The 13,366-nt window shown below is 51.5% G+C and overlaps 1 protein-coding gene across 1 annotated transcript in view; it reads right to left on the bottom strand.

The window, feature by feature from the left end:
- SDC3 (syndecan 3) overlaps positions 1–13,366 on the bottom strand; it is a 175,153-nt gene that overhangs the window by 113,119 nt on the left and 48,668 nt on the right. The window lies entirely within an intron of this gene.

The following is a 13,366-nucleotide window of genomic DNA, read 5'->3' as shown; positions in this document are numbered from 1 at the left end:
ATTTACCCCTTTCACAACAGGTGTATGGGGAGTTTCATTAAAATGTGCTCACACTACAGAATCCATGTATGGTGCATTGCCATATTGTGTGACAAAAAGGGGGAAGAAATGTACACAATTATGGGAATTAATCAGAATGAGTGAGACAGAGAGGGAGGCTTAATTCGCAGCATATTTAACAAGCATTAAAAGGGAAAAGCTTCCACTTGCTTTGGCAAGGAAAGCTGCAGTAACGGTCTACTCCTAATATCTACTCCTAAAACTGTTGCAGTTCAATTATTTGAGGCCCCTCCCAATCTGTTCTCGCACTGAGCTATGGATAATAAACCTCCTAATAATGATTAATCAGGAATATGTTAGTGGCTCCCGGGCACTGCTCTGCTGCTGCAGATTAATACAGATTTTCCCTTCACCATCGCAGATTCCCCAAATGTGCTGGGGAGGGTGTGGAAGGGGGGAGCCCCTTGCTGGCTGGGCCTTTCTCTGCTCCTGTTGGGGCTTAATTACAAGTAATTAGCCAAGGCTGGAGCTCTGCAAACCCCTGTCCCTAACAGTCAGACACTCCGTTTGAAGCTCACGTATCGTTGGCTGGAAGAAGTTTTTTTCCTCCCCCCCAAAGCTGTCATGAAAATTTTAATGGATGTTGATTAAGATGCTGCGCTTGCCAAATTCAAACGTGTTAGCAGCCTGGAGCCTTCTGTTATTTTCCGAGGGACTCCAATATGAATTAGGTCTGTTGAGTAATCCTGCTCTGATTTAAAGGGGCACCGTCAACTTGAAAATCTAGTCAATTTCCAAGAATGAATTCAGATAACGCATCTGCCGCCGAGTCCCCCTGCCAAGTTTCTTGCTTTTACAACCATTTTTTTTTAAGGGTTTTCTCTTCCCTGTTGCCAGGAGAAAGACCCACACCAACAAATGGGGGAACTGACTCTGGCTCTGCGGCTGCTAAGAGCTCTGTGGAACCAGAATTGCTCCTCTGTGTTGCGGTGGAGAAGCCCTCTGTCCTAAGTGGTCACAAATTTACCACCGGGCTATAAAGGTAGCCTGCCCCACACTGCTAGTATGAGAAGCAGAGGGAAGTCTGTTCTAAGGCTTCCTGCATTCTTAGTTGGAGACTATACACTGAACGGGCTCTCAGCTGCTAACTGGGCAGGAGAGAGACTGCGATTCTAATTGCTATTTGAGATACCAAGACGCTGCTCTGTTAGGATGTGAGGCGATGGAGGCCATATACCGTATATACTCGTTCATAAGCCGAATATTTTTGGTAAAAAAGTGACGTATCAGAGAGCACAGGGGGTCGGCTTGTAAACGGGTCTACACCAAAATTTGATGATTTTAAACTCTATGGAATCATTGAATTGAATATCTAATACATTGTCGTTTTGTTTACCTGGAACGTCTGCAGGCACGGAGCCCCTCGGCTCCCTGTGGCTGCTGCGGGAAGTGGTACGCCACTTCCCGCAGCTCCCATTGGCTGGGAACGGCAAACCGCGGCCACAGGGAGCTGAGGGGCTCCATGCCTGCAGACGCTCCAAGTAAACAAAATGTCCCAACGAACCAGCGGCTTACCCTGACGGCCGGGAGCCAAAGTTTGCCAACCCCTGAAATATAGGGTCGGCTTATGAAAGGGTCATATAGTTTTTTGCTATTTTTACCTAACCATCTTGGGGGGTCGGCTTATAAACGAACGGGCTAATGAGCGAGTATATATGGTAAGTATCTAAATAAGTTGGTAGAAGGTCCCATTCAACTCAGGAAGTGGAAGCCCAGGTCTTGTAACCTCTCCCCAGCATTCCACTCCAACGGTGGCATCCGTTGTGAGATAAGAGGGCACCTGGGTTATATAGCGAATCAAGAGCCCAGAGCCCTTCCGTTCCCCTGTAATTAGAGCTGTGCAAATAATGTATTTTTTGGTTTGGGGGCAATTTTGAAAAAGAAAAAAAAATCTAAAAAGGATTTGGTTTGGGGTCGACAGGAAAATGAGACTTTTCAAAATTATCAGCAAATTGCAAATTCGAAAAGAATAGTTTCAGGTCCAACTAAATTTCTTGTTTCAACATTGAGCTTTTTATTTTCCCTTTTTAAAAACCAATAAAATGAAAAGGTAAATATCAAAACCCAAAGTCAGCATATTTCATTTCTAAAATGTCACAACAAACTGTTGAGACTTTTTCAGACATTATTCAGGGCGGTTTGGGTTTGGGGTTTTTTTGACCGACACAATTTGCCCAATTGACATACATGTGCAAAATGTTTCGCTCCACTTGAATTTGCATTTTTTCACCCCCCCAAAAAAGTTTCAGTCAAAAAAATGTGCCTGGCTCTACTCTGTAGTGAGCTGCCCGAGATCATGCTGAGAGCAAATAGCACAACCATAAATAGAACCCAGGAGTCCTGACTCCCAGGCCCTAGCACAAATGATGCTTCCCTGGTAGCTGGTCACTAGTGACTCCCTTGGCTCTTCTAGCTTTACTTGACAAGTGATGCGGATGTAACACAACCCCAGTGCCGTGTTTATTTCACACCACACAGCACAGCGGATTGCTGATCCTCTGACATTCATTACTGAGTGCTAGCAAACAGGAACAGCGAAGGCACTGCACTGCAAAGCATGGCGCACACCCAGCCTGAGATGGCCTCAGAACAAACCACTTGCACCCAAAGACGGAACGAGGGAGAGAGACCAGATCCTGCTGTCACGCCAGTGACCATAAATAGACGTGATTTACATATGTAGGACAAAGCCTGCCCACACGACCTACTTTCCCCAGCCTGCTTAACTGTGGAGCTGCAAGGGGCGCATTCGCTGACCGTTTGGGGAGTGTAGAGAGGAGGGACCCGACCGGCTGGGTCTGTACGGCTGCCTAGGCAGTTCACGAATGAGCACGTGCTGCCCTGTAGGTGACTTCTGTTGGAACGCTGCGTGTGATCACTGGTGTGGGATCCAGGATCAGAGAAGGTGATTTTATCTACATGGGGAAATTGTCATGTAGAGTGTGGCCTTACAGTGCTGTAGCTACTCCAGAATAGCTCCCCGTGTAGACAAATTTAATCCAGAGTAAGAGTGCCGTTTTCGGATTTCATTTGGAAGTTAAGCTTTAACTTGACTAAGCTAAGCCAGAAAATAGCTATTGTGGTTAATTTCCCTGCGTAGACGCACCCTTGGAGCCACCTGCATGGGGGAGACAGCGAAACAAAGCAGGGAAAGACAGCCGACTTCCAGGATCTGCGTTCCTCCACTGGGTGACAGGCTTAAAATGGGCCAGATCCTGCCCCAATAAAAGGCCAAACGGCCAGCAGCTTCAATGAGTCTAGGATCAGGCCCAGACTAGGCAATCCAGAGAGCTCTGACTAGCATAGAGCCAGTCTGGGCCACCCCTCTCAGATCAAGGGAAGCCGGGAGCCCAGCGGCAGCCAGCACTCTGCTTTCAAAGCGGCACAGTCGGGGCGTTCACACATAGCAGCAACCTGGGCACCCCAAACTTTCCATACAGCAGCGACACGGCCATTGCAGCGAGTTGATGAGTCTATACACTGTGTCTCTGTCGATCGATTCATTCAAGCACGGGACAGAGAGCCTGCTCCACCCGAGTTCTGCTCCCGGGACAGACGCTGACTTGCTCTGTGGCCTCAGACAAACTCCGGACCCGCTTCTTGGAAGTGCAAAGGACCAAGAACTCTCAGTAGAGTCAATAGGAGCTGCAACTGCTGAGCAGCACGGCTGAAAAGCAGGCCCGTAACCACGGTGTGCCTCAGTTTCCCCACCTGTAAGAAGGGAACGCTAGCTCACTACCACACGGACGGGGATGTTCTAGAGGCAATAAATGTTTGGGAGCCATTCAGAAGGTAAACAGCACCGTATCAATGTGTGCGCACACGCACGCTATTTCTCATTTATAGCAGTTTTTTTGCACGGGTGATGTAACATCCCAGTGATTCTTTAACAACTGCCTTTAACAACCAAAGGAGCCAACTTGCTTCTGTACACATACAGTTTTTTCCATTAAAAAAAAATGTAATCATTGCCAAGTAGCATCATCTCACTTGCAGGCGTTTGTGCAGCATTCACTCCACTGTCTGTATTAGAAATGGCGCTGGAAACCCCGGTGAGGGAGAAAGGCCAATATTCATTTCACAAGCTATTGTTTGCATTGCACTAGCCAGCTCTGACCAGGCACCTGAGCAGGGAGGAGTTTGGTAGCTCTGGGTTCCTGCATTGGCAAGGATTTAAAGTATCTGCAGCCCCTGGGGGAAGAAGTTCCACCTCCAGGGGAATGTCTAAGATTTCCACCCTGCATTTTAAGTCCTGGAAAGACAAACGGTGGTGGATCCGTTGCCCCATTGAGACAAGATGATAGGGTGACCAGATGTCCCGATTTTATAGGGACAGTCCTGATTTTTGGGTCTTTTTCTTATATAGGCTCCTATTACCCCCCACCCCCGTCCCGATTTTTCACGTTTGCTGTCTGGTCACCCTACAAGATGAGGATATTGCAGATGGGACTGGCCGCTCTTTTCTCTGGACTATTCTTTTCTACTCTCCTCCTTTGTCTAAAAACTCTGGTCTAGAAATGATTTTGGGGGAGTCCTATGACCTGTGGTCAGACTAGGTGGTCACAATGGTTCCTTCTGGCCTCGGAATCGATCTTGTTGTATAACTGTAATATTTCACCATTTCACAGAAAGCCCCCAATTTCCAAATTTGGTTTTCTTTGGAATTGGAGCCAAACATAAAAGTTTGAAATTTCCCCCAAAACAAAATAAACAAAATTGTTTCAAGTCGATGGAAACATTTTTTTTTAATTTCATTTGTTTATTTTATATTACAGTTGATAATAACTGGACAAACATTTATAAAGGATATCCTATCTCCTAGACCTGGAAGGGACCTTGAAAGATCATCGAGTCCAGCCCCCTGCCTTCACTAGCAGGACCAAGTACTGATTTTGCCCCAGCTCCCTAAGTGGCCCCCTCAAGGATCGATGCCACATCACTCTCTCTATGAGGAAACTGAGGCACAAGGAGGTGAAGCAAATTGCGCACAGTCACACAGCAGGTCAGTGGCAGAACTGAAACTAGATCCCAGATCTCCTGACTCTGTCTGGTGCCCTACTCACTGGACCATCTGACCCTATCCCCGTAAGCCACACAGTGAGCTAGAAATAAAGATCAGGATGGCTGATTAGAACCGTGCAAAGTTTTTATAATGAACAGGTTCACCTGGATTGAAATGTAGCTGCCTCTGGGTCTGGACACAGGTATTGCCATACCAGAGGGACAAATAGCCTAGCAAGTATGTGGGCTCCAGTCCCAACATCTAAAGCTTCAGAGAAAGAAGGGGGGGGATTAATGCACCTGGCCAACTGTACCGTTCTAGCTGGGGAAAAACGTCTTCCTGACCCCTTCAGCAAGGAGCTTACTCCCTGTTACCCTCATCTTAGCAGGAGTGTATTTATTAATGGTCATGAACGTTATCCAGGCTGTTCTCAAAACCCAGCTATAAACGTTGTCCCAAAAGACTCCTGCAGCAGTGAGTCTCACAGGTTGATCGTTATATACTAGTTTGCAATTGTCAGCGGCAAGTAACTTCTCCAGCTGAAACTCCAGAGGAACTTTGAGTTGGCAGAGTGTGCAGTGATTTCCTGACCCCCCTTTTGGCCCAGGGACCAGTGACTGGAAAGCCCCCAGTGACTGTCCAATGGTTTCCACTACATAGGAGGGAGAGGACTGGCAAATAGTGTAAACACAACATTTGTTTTGTACATACGTAGCCTCCATTATGGTATCTGAGCCCCTCACAATCCAATGCATTTATCCTCACAGCCCTCCGGGGAGCCAGGCCACTGCTATTATCCCCATCGGACAGAGAGAGAACTCTAAACCATTAAGTGATTTTGCCAAGCGAGGCTGTGGCACGGCAGAAACTGAGGCCAGGTTTCCAGAGTCCCACGCCATCCTTCCGCCCCTGCTAAGCTGCTGCTCTGGGGCTGGCACCACAGGAGCAAGGAGGTTAGCAAGACTGTGAACATGTACAAACGTTGGGCCTGATTTTCAGAGGCACTGGAGCGCCACAGACTTCCATGGGAGCTGCAATTTCCTTGCAACTCTATGGCTATGTCTAGCCTGCAACCCCTGGGTGTGACTACAGTGCCAGCCAATGTACCTGAGCTAGCTCTCATCTCGCTGGCGAGGGCGCTGGAATGGTTCGTGTTGCCCCAGCGTCACTGCTGTGTTGCCCCTGGGGAATTGTTCGTGTTGCCCCAGCGTCACTGCTCCATGCTAGGGGGCTGCGATCACGCCCTGGGACTGCAGTCTAGGCATTCTCCAAGTCAAGAGCTGGACTCCAATTCAGGCACTAAAACAAGGCGCTGGGTTTTCAGAGCTTCTCAGCAGGGTGGGTGCTGAGCTCTGTTGGGAATCGAGCCCGAAGCATCTAGTTCCAAATTAATTTGGCTCTCGGTCTGGAAAATACTCTACCACCCACAACCGTCCCCGAATGCTTTCTCCGGGGGTGGTGGGAGCTCTTGGCTTAAAGGGGAACAAAATCTTGTGCAGGGTGAGGGAGAGAAATCATTTGCAGCTCCCAGGTTTGGCAGGGCAGAGAGCATACCGAGATCAGGACGTTTAACCAAACCAAATCAAACCAGCTCAAAGACATTTTCCTTGCCTCTTGAAACCGAATTCCATGCAGCCAGGGGGCTGCAATCTGCAATTGACAACCATCTCCCCATTGTCAGGTGTGGAGTCACCAGAGTAGGTAGAAAACAGACAGGCTTAATTTCCTGTTCTCCTGAGACACCTTATCACTTAACTTAAATGCCACTCACAGCAGAAGCCTCCTTTCATGGCGGCTGGAGTGGCCGCGCAGGGAGAACTCGGCTGCCTCGTCAATGGAGCTCAGCTTCCATGCAGCTGGGTAAACCGTGCGCCAGCAACAGGCTTGGCTGGTGCATGTTCTCAGCCTCCTTCCCAGAGCTCCAAGGGAGCTGGGCCCTTCTTCCCTACCCCCCGGGGAGGGATGACACCTCCAGCCCCCTTGGCCCTCACCTCTCCGGGGACAAGGAGTAAATCCACCTTCGCAAGCACACGGCTCCCCTGTCACTTTATTCCAGTTCTGGGCAGTTATTAGAGGAGCCTGAGGCCTCAGGGGCTTCAAGCTGGAGCCGTGGGGGCCTCCGTCTCTAGGGCACTGGTCTGAATCCATCCCCTTATAGATCCTAATCCCTGGCTGGTGGCCTGCGCGCAAAGAATCAGTAGGTGTCAATCCAGTTCCTCGCAGAGCCTGGTCCTCATCACAAAGACGCCAGGCCAGGTCAGTCATGTCCACATCCCACACCACCCCCATGCTCACACAGGACAACGCAATTTCTCTTACTGGCCGCCTTGTTGGCAGCCTAAGCAGAGAGCCCCGGGACTGAATGGTCCCAGATAAGGCTACGACTCTCTCAAGGAGGTCACGGATTCTGTGATTTTATGAGACCTCCGCGACTTCCTGAAAACTCCAAGAATTCAGCCCCGGGCAGTGGGACTCCAGGAGTCTGTCCCCCACAGTGGGGCAGAGGCTGTGGGCTTCAGCCCCACATGGTGGGGCTCCGGCTTCCATGATTTATTGTTTATTGCCCGTGTCCTGTCCATGACTTTTAATAAAAATATCCAAGGTAAAATCTTAGCCTTAGTCACAGAGAATGCTTTCCCCTCTCCATCCTAGAGGTGGTCTCTCCAACACAGACATGGGGCTCACTGATGTGGTAATGGGGACTGTTTCTTTAAGGGCTGAGCATCCCAGGAAGCAGGCCTGGGTGGGGTACAGTATTGTGAAGTTCTTTTTTGTGTGAAGCCAGCCGCTTAGAAGGGAAGGGAACCAGATACAGAAGTAAGCAGAACTCTTGCAAGCACCTTCAGTACTGTGTGATCACTGACCAATTGCCAGGCCATCCCTGTCCTGTGGCTAGAGACCTTCTGTCTCCAGGGCTGTCAGACCTTCCAACCAGTGCAAAAACTCCACGGCCAATAGTGAAACAGCTGTCCTCTTCCACGCTCTGATTTGTGAGCACACATCTCCTGCCTCAGCTGAAAGGAGTTTCACGACAGTCACCCCCTTCCCCAGCTGGTTTAGATTTGCTACTTTGAAGCCTTAAAAGACCAAAGCGAAATCGCACATGATGAATTTGACAACTGGTCGAAGCAGAGAGAGAAGGGTTGGCTTGTTGTTAGGGTGCTGGCCTGGCACTCCAGGCAAGTCTACACCTAAAACGCTGCACCACGGTAGCGATTCAGTGAAGACACTCCTACGTCGACAAGAGAGCTTCTCCCATCAGTGCAGTTAATCCAGTTCCCCGAGAGGCGGTCACTATGGCGACGGGAGAAGCCCTCCAGCTGCCATAGCGCTGTAAGGTCGGTGTAACTGCATTGCTCAGGGTGTGGGTTTTTCACATCCCTGAGCGACGTAGTTCTACCGGTGAAAGGTTATAGTGCAGACGTGGCCTCCAGTGGTGTGAGTTCACCTTAGGCCAGGTCTACACAACAAACTGACATCGGTGTAACTACATCCGCCCCTGTGAGCAATGCAGTCACATCGGCCTGACCCCTGGTGTAGACAGCGCTCCGTTGACTCCCATTGACACAGCTACCGCCTCCCGCAGTGGTGGATTAACTACACCGCCAAGAGAACCCCTGGCCCTACACTGAGAGCCCCTTCCCCCGCTGGGAACCACACTGAGACAGCTCATTTCACACAGGCAGCCGCCAGCCATCGGATGGGAAATCAGTAAGAGGTGCACAAATGATATTTACAGAAGAAATGAACAGCGTAGTGCAAAGGTACGGGAGTAGCTGTGTGTGTGTGTGTGTGTGTGCGTGTGTGTGTGTGTGTGTGTGTGACAGGGGGAGGGAAGGAGGAGAGGGCAGGGAGAAGCGAGAGTGGTTCATGCACATCTGGACCCGGAGAGCAGTGGGGAGGGAAAAGGACCGAGCTCTGCAGGAAGAACTTGGCACGGAGGCAGCTCGTGTGGAGCCCGATTGCTCCTGGCAGGCAGCGAGGCCTGACGTGTGGCGCCTGCGAGAGGATGGGGGATGGAGAGGGCAGTTGGGAGACACTCCCGTCCCCGCGTCCTTGAGGAACAAGGCTGCGGTACAGAGCAGTGGCTGACTGCAGCCTTTCCCTGCAGCCTCACTCGAGCGCACAGCCTGGGCCTCCCCCGGGGCCAGACCCGTGCTGTAGTGACTGCAGTGGTCTCAGCATTATTCGGGCACAAAAGAACACAGCCCTAATGGGTGCCGCGTGGGAGCCATATCTCCCCGGCACGCGGTGACGGGCCCAGCGACTCCACACTGCCAGATGCTGCCCGTGATCAAAGGAGACGGCCGGGTGCTCTGTCAGTGACTGCGGAGCAGAGACTAAACGGTGCAGCCACTCCCTGATCCTATCTCCCACCCACACATCCCGCCAGCTCCATCCGAGTCCCTGGAAGATACCCCTCGCCCCCCGACCTTCCCACACCCCAGCCGGCTGATGCCAAAGGCCTCATGTGGCCCTGGATATTTCCATAGCGACCTGCTGGGCATCCCTTCCTGCTGCCTGACCCGGCTGTTAGAGAGACCAGACCTAGTGAATCCTCCCACTGACCCCGGTGCATGGTGGGAAGTTTCGCCCCTGCTGTGCGGATACCCAGGCAGTGCCTTGTATTCAAGGCAGGTGCTGATTTATGCCCCTCACTAAGGAGCTTTAAATAACACTCCCCCCGCCCCCGACAACTTTTGCAAAGGGATGAGATGCTACCGAAACCCCGCTTTAAATCAGAGGCATGGCCAGGCTTTGGGGTAAGGACAGTGGCAGATCCCAGGGCGACCTGGGAGCTAAGATTCGGGGGGGGGGGGTGCATTCACACAGGGCAAAGCCTCCCTCATGCATCCTGAACTCGGCTCCTAGCACTTCAGCGCACAAGGGGCTGCGCCTGCTCCTTCTGCCAGCAGCACCACTAACTGCCCCAGAGCGAGGGGAGGATCTGGGGTAGGAGCAGAGCCCTGAGCAAGGCCTGCCTCTCCTGCGGCTCATGCAGGCATTACGTCACCAGGCAGCACTGCTCAGCAGTGACCATCCTCCCCTGGGCCGGTCGGCTTCACCAGAGCCATAATTTGACCGAGACAAACAGCGATTCAGATGTTTAGATTTACTCCAAAGCTCTTGGGCGTCTTGTCTGCCTGCAAACTCCCTCCTAAATCACAGTCCTTTGGGGCTGGCTGAGTCAGGGAGTCCTGCCACTGCATCCGAACGGCTGCATTTCAAAGCCCCCTGTTAGCACCATTAGAAAGAAAGTCAAGTCTTTTCTTCCTTTGCTACATGGTTTTGCAGTTTGAGGAGGAGCCAGATTTCTATAGGGGGCAAAATCCACAGCACGTGGGTGGCACCAAATTACGACAGCTTAATAAACACCACATCTGGCTTGCTGCTGCAGCTGGCGAACTGCACAACATCCCGCTCTCCCTTTCTCACCCAGATCATTCCACTAACAGCTACTGGCCCGCTTGAGTGAGGAGTGGAGGATGTCGCGCAGTGACTAGTTTTCCTTGGAAAGACTATAGAAGTGACTGGGGTTTTTTTAAATTAAGTCTCTTGGTAACTAGTACAGATAATGTCACTTGTAACCATTTCAGGGAAGGGCTGGATTCTGGGAGCTTGATTTTCAAATTCCTCACTGAAATCCAAAGTGGTCTGTTTGATGTACCATACACCCAGCCCTTCCCCCTTTGAAAAGAGTCCTGGGTTTCCATGCAAAATAGCAGATGGTGCCAATTTTTATGATTTTATGGCAAGTCTCACAATGCTGGGGGGTTTCTTAAAGCCTCATCTGCCGGAATAAAGGGTGTTACACGATTATCTCGGCTTTCATGTTAAAAAAAAAAGTTTCTAGTCCTCCAGGTTACAGGGAAAAGCTTGAAAATGTGACCCCAAAAAGCTCAGAAACCAACAAAAAGGAACCCAAATTTTATCATTTCTTAAAGTTTCACGGTTTGGGGAGGCCTGACTGATGATTTTTAAATGCCTGGGCTTTGCAAGACTGAAATAGTCACAAGCAAACACTGGATTAACCTCAGAGCCTTTGGCTTCTTTTCACTGTGATTTTGTGAAAATGGCCCAATTTGACAAAAGCAGCTGCAAGAAGCTGAGAGTGTTTTCATTTATTGGGTTTAAATCACACACATCTTCAGGTCAAAGCAGGCCACTTTGCCTTCATAAATGGCCCTATTTTTCAAGGGGACATTTTCTACATTTCATTTAGACCAAGATCAATTTTCACCGTAACCTGAACACGGCATTCCACACGTCCCCTACCACCCCTTTGCTTTGACATAATACTGCACAATAAGGAAAAATTTTACAGATGCAAAATCTCCCTAAAGCAAGAACTGCACACATCACGAAAAGGTTTTCCCTGTGTCACACAACTCTGCTCATCAGTTTCCTTCCCTTTAAGGTTCCTCTTTTGGCTCCAAGTGACGTTTAAGTAACAAACAGCCAGTGAACCAAGCTCTCCGTCCTATGTGCTGTCAGAAGATCACGCTATGCATGACTTATGTGACCTTTTATACATCTAGACTTACTGGACCATAAGGTGCTAAGCATAGCTGGTCCTGAGCCTTGCATCAAGGGGACGTCTGTTGTCCCGCTGGCTGCTGAACAAAAGTGCAGGAACGCAGCCGCATGGACAATCTGCAAAAGACTTCGTCGCCACTGGCGTGCATCGCTCCTCCTGGAGTCTTCAGAAACCACTGGCTGGAATCACTGCCTCTGTTGCTATCCCCACCCATCTCTCATTCACCATCCAGCTGTCAACACCCGCCTCCCCTCTGCCAATCAGACCTGTGTCCATGGCCCACTTCTGAAAACTTCCCACAAACACCTTTGTGTTCTCGCCCGTGAATATCTGCAAATCCACCTCCTTCTCCTCCCGCAAACTCTCCTTTGCTGCGATGCCCACCCAAAACGTGACCGCAGCTGCGCTGCTGCTGCTCTGAGACCTGCCTATCGTGCTGGCCAGATATGTTCCCTGTAAGCTGCGCGCCCCTCCCCTGACCCCCACCTAACCCGGCCCCCAACCTGCCATGGGAGGGGTACCCCTCCTCCAACCCCCACCTAGCCCAGCCCCCAACCTGCCATGGGAGGGGTACCCCTCCTCCAACCCCCACCTAGCCCGGCCCCCAACCTGCCATGGAAGGGGTACCCCTCCTCCAACCCCCACCTAGCCCAGCCCCCAACCTGCCAGGGGAGGGGCACCCCTCCCCTGACCACCTCCTAGCCCAGCCCCCAACCTGCCATGGGAGGGGCACCCCTCCTCCAGCCCCCACCTAACCTGGCCCCCAACCTGCCAGGGGAGGGGCGCCCTCCCCGACCCCAAGTGAGCCTGCAGCCCAGACCTGCCGCGGCTGGGGGAGGGGCACCTATCCTGCAGCCCCAGCCCCAGTGGCAGGGAGAGATGCCTCCCTTCCCCCCTCCCGCCATCCCAGGTGCTGCTGCGGGGAGAGAGCGCTGCAGGGATCCCTCTCTCCCTGCCATAGCCCCAGAGCACCCTCCTACACCCCAAACCCCTCATCCCCATCCCAGAACCCAAACTGGAGCCCACACCCCCTGCACCCAAACCTCTGCCCCAGCCCTGAGCCCCTCATCCCCAGCCCCACCCCAGAGCCTGAACCCCCAGCCGGAGCCCTCACCCCATGCACCCACCTCTCTGCCCCAGCCCTGAGCCCTTCATCCCCAGCTCCACCCCACAGTCCAAACCCCCAGCCAGAGCCCCACCCCAAACCTCTGCCCCAGCCCTGAGCCCCCTCCCACACTCTGAACTCCTTGGCCCCACCCCCACCACATGAATTTTGTTATGTGCACCGATCCGATGGTGATGAGTCATTCCGCACATGGGTGGGAAAAATTAGAGGGAACACTGCTGACTAGTACTGTCTCATTGTCTTCTTGGGTTCCCCCATCCGTCTCTCTGTCTGTCTCCATCCACTATCTCCTGTCTTACACTTAGATTGTAAGATCATCGGGACAGGGACAATCTCTTTGTTCTCTTTGTACAGCACCTGGCACAACACAGTCCTGGGTCCCTCGGAGCTGCCATCCGCAATACAAATAACTACCCACAATGCAATCCTCCCTCAGTCAAGCTGCTGCATACCCGGCCAGCTCTGTGTTACGCAACGAGGCCTTGGTGCTGTTGCAGTGACCTGTATCATAAGAGAGAGCCCTAAGCCGATTTGAGCTGGGGCAGCAAATTGGAGTCATTTAACGAGGCAACAAGCTCTGATCCTTAAAGAATTTGGAGTAAAGTAATCATGGAGTAGGGACCACCAACGCTGCAGCGAA

The sequence above is a fragment of the Malaclemys terrapin genome, chromosome 22, assembly GCF_027887155.1.
Source record: "Malaclemys terrapin pileata isolate rMalTer1 chromosome 22, rMalTer1.hap1, whole genome shotgun sequence".
Taxonomy (NCBI): Eukaryota; Metazoa; Chordata; order Testudines; family Emydidae; genus Malaclemys; species Malaclemys terrapin.
The sequence above is the reverse complement of the archived record's forward strand: the minus strand, read 5'-3'. Positions and strand labels throughout refer to the sequence as shown.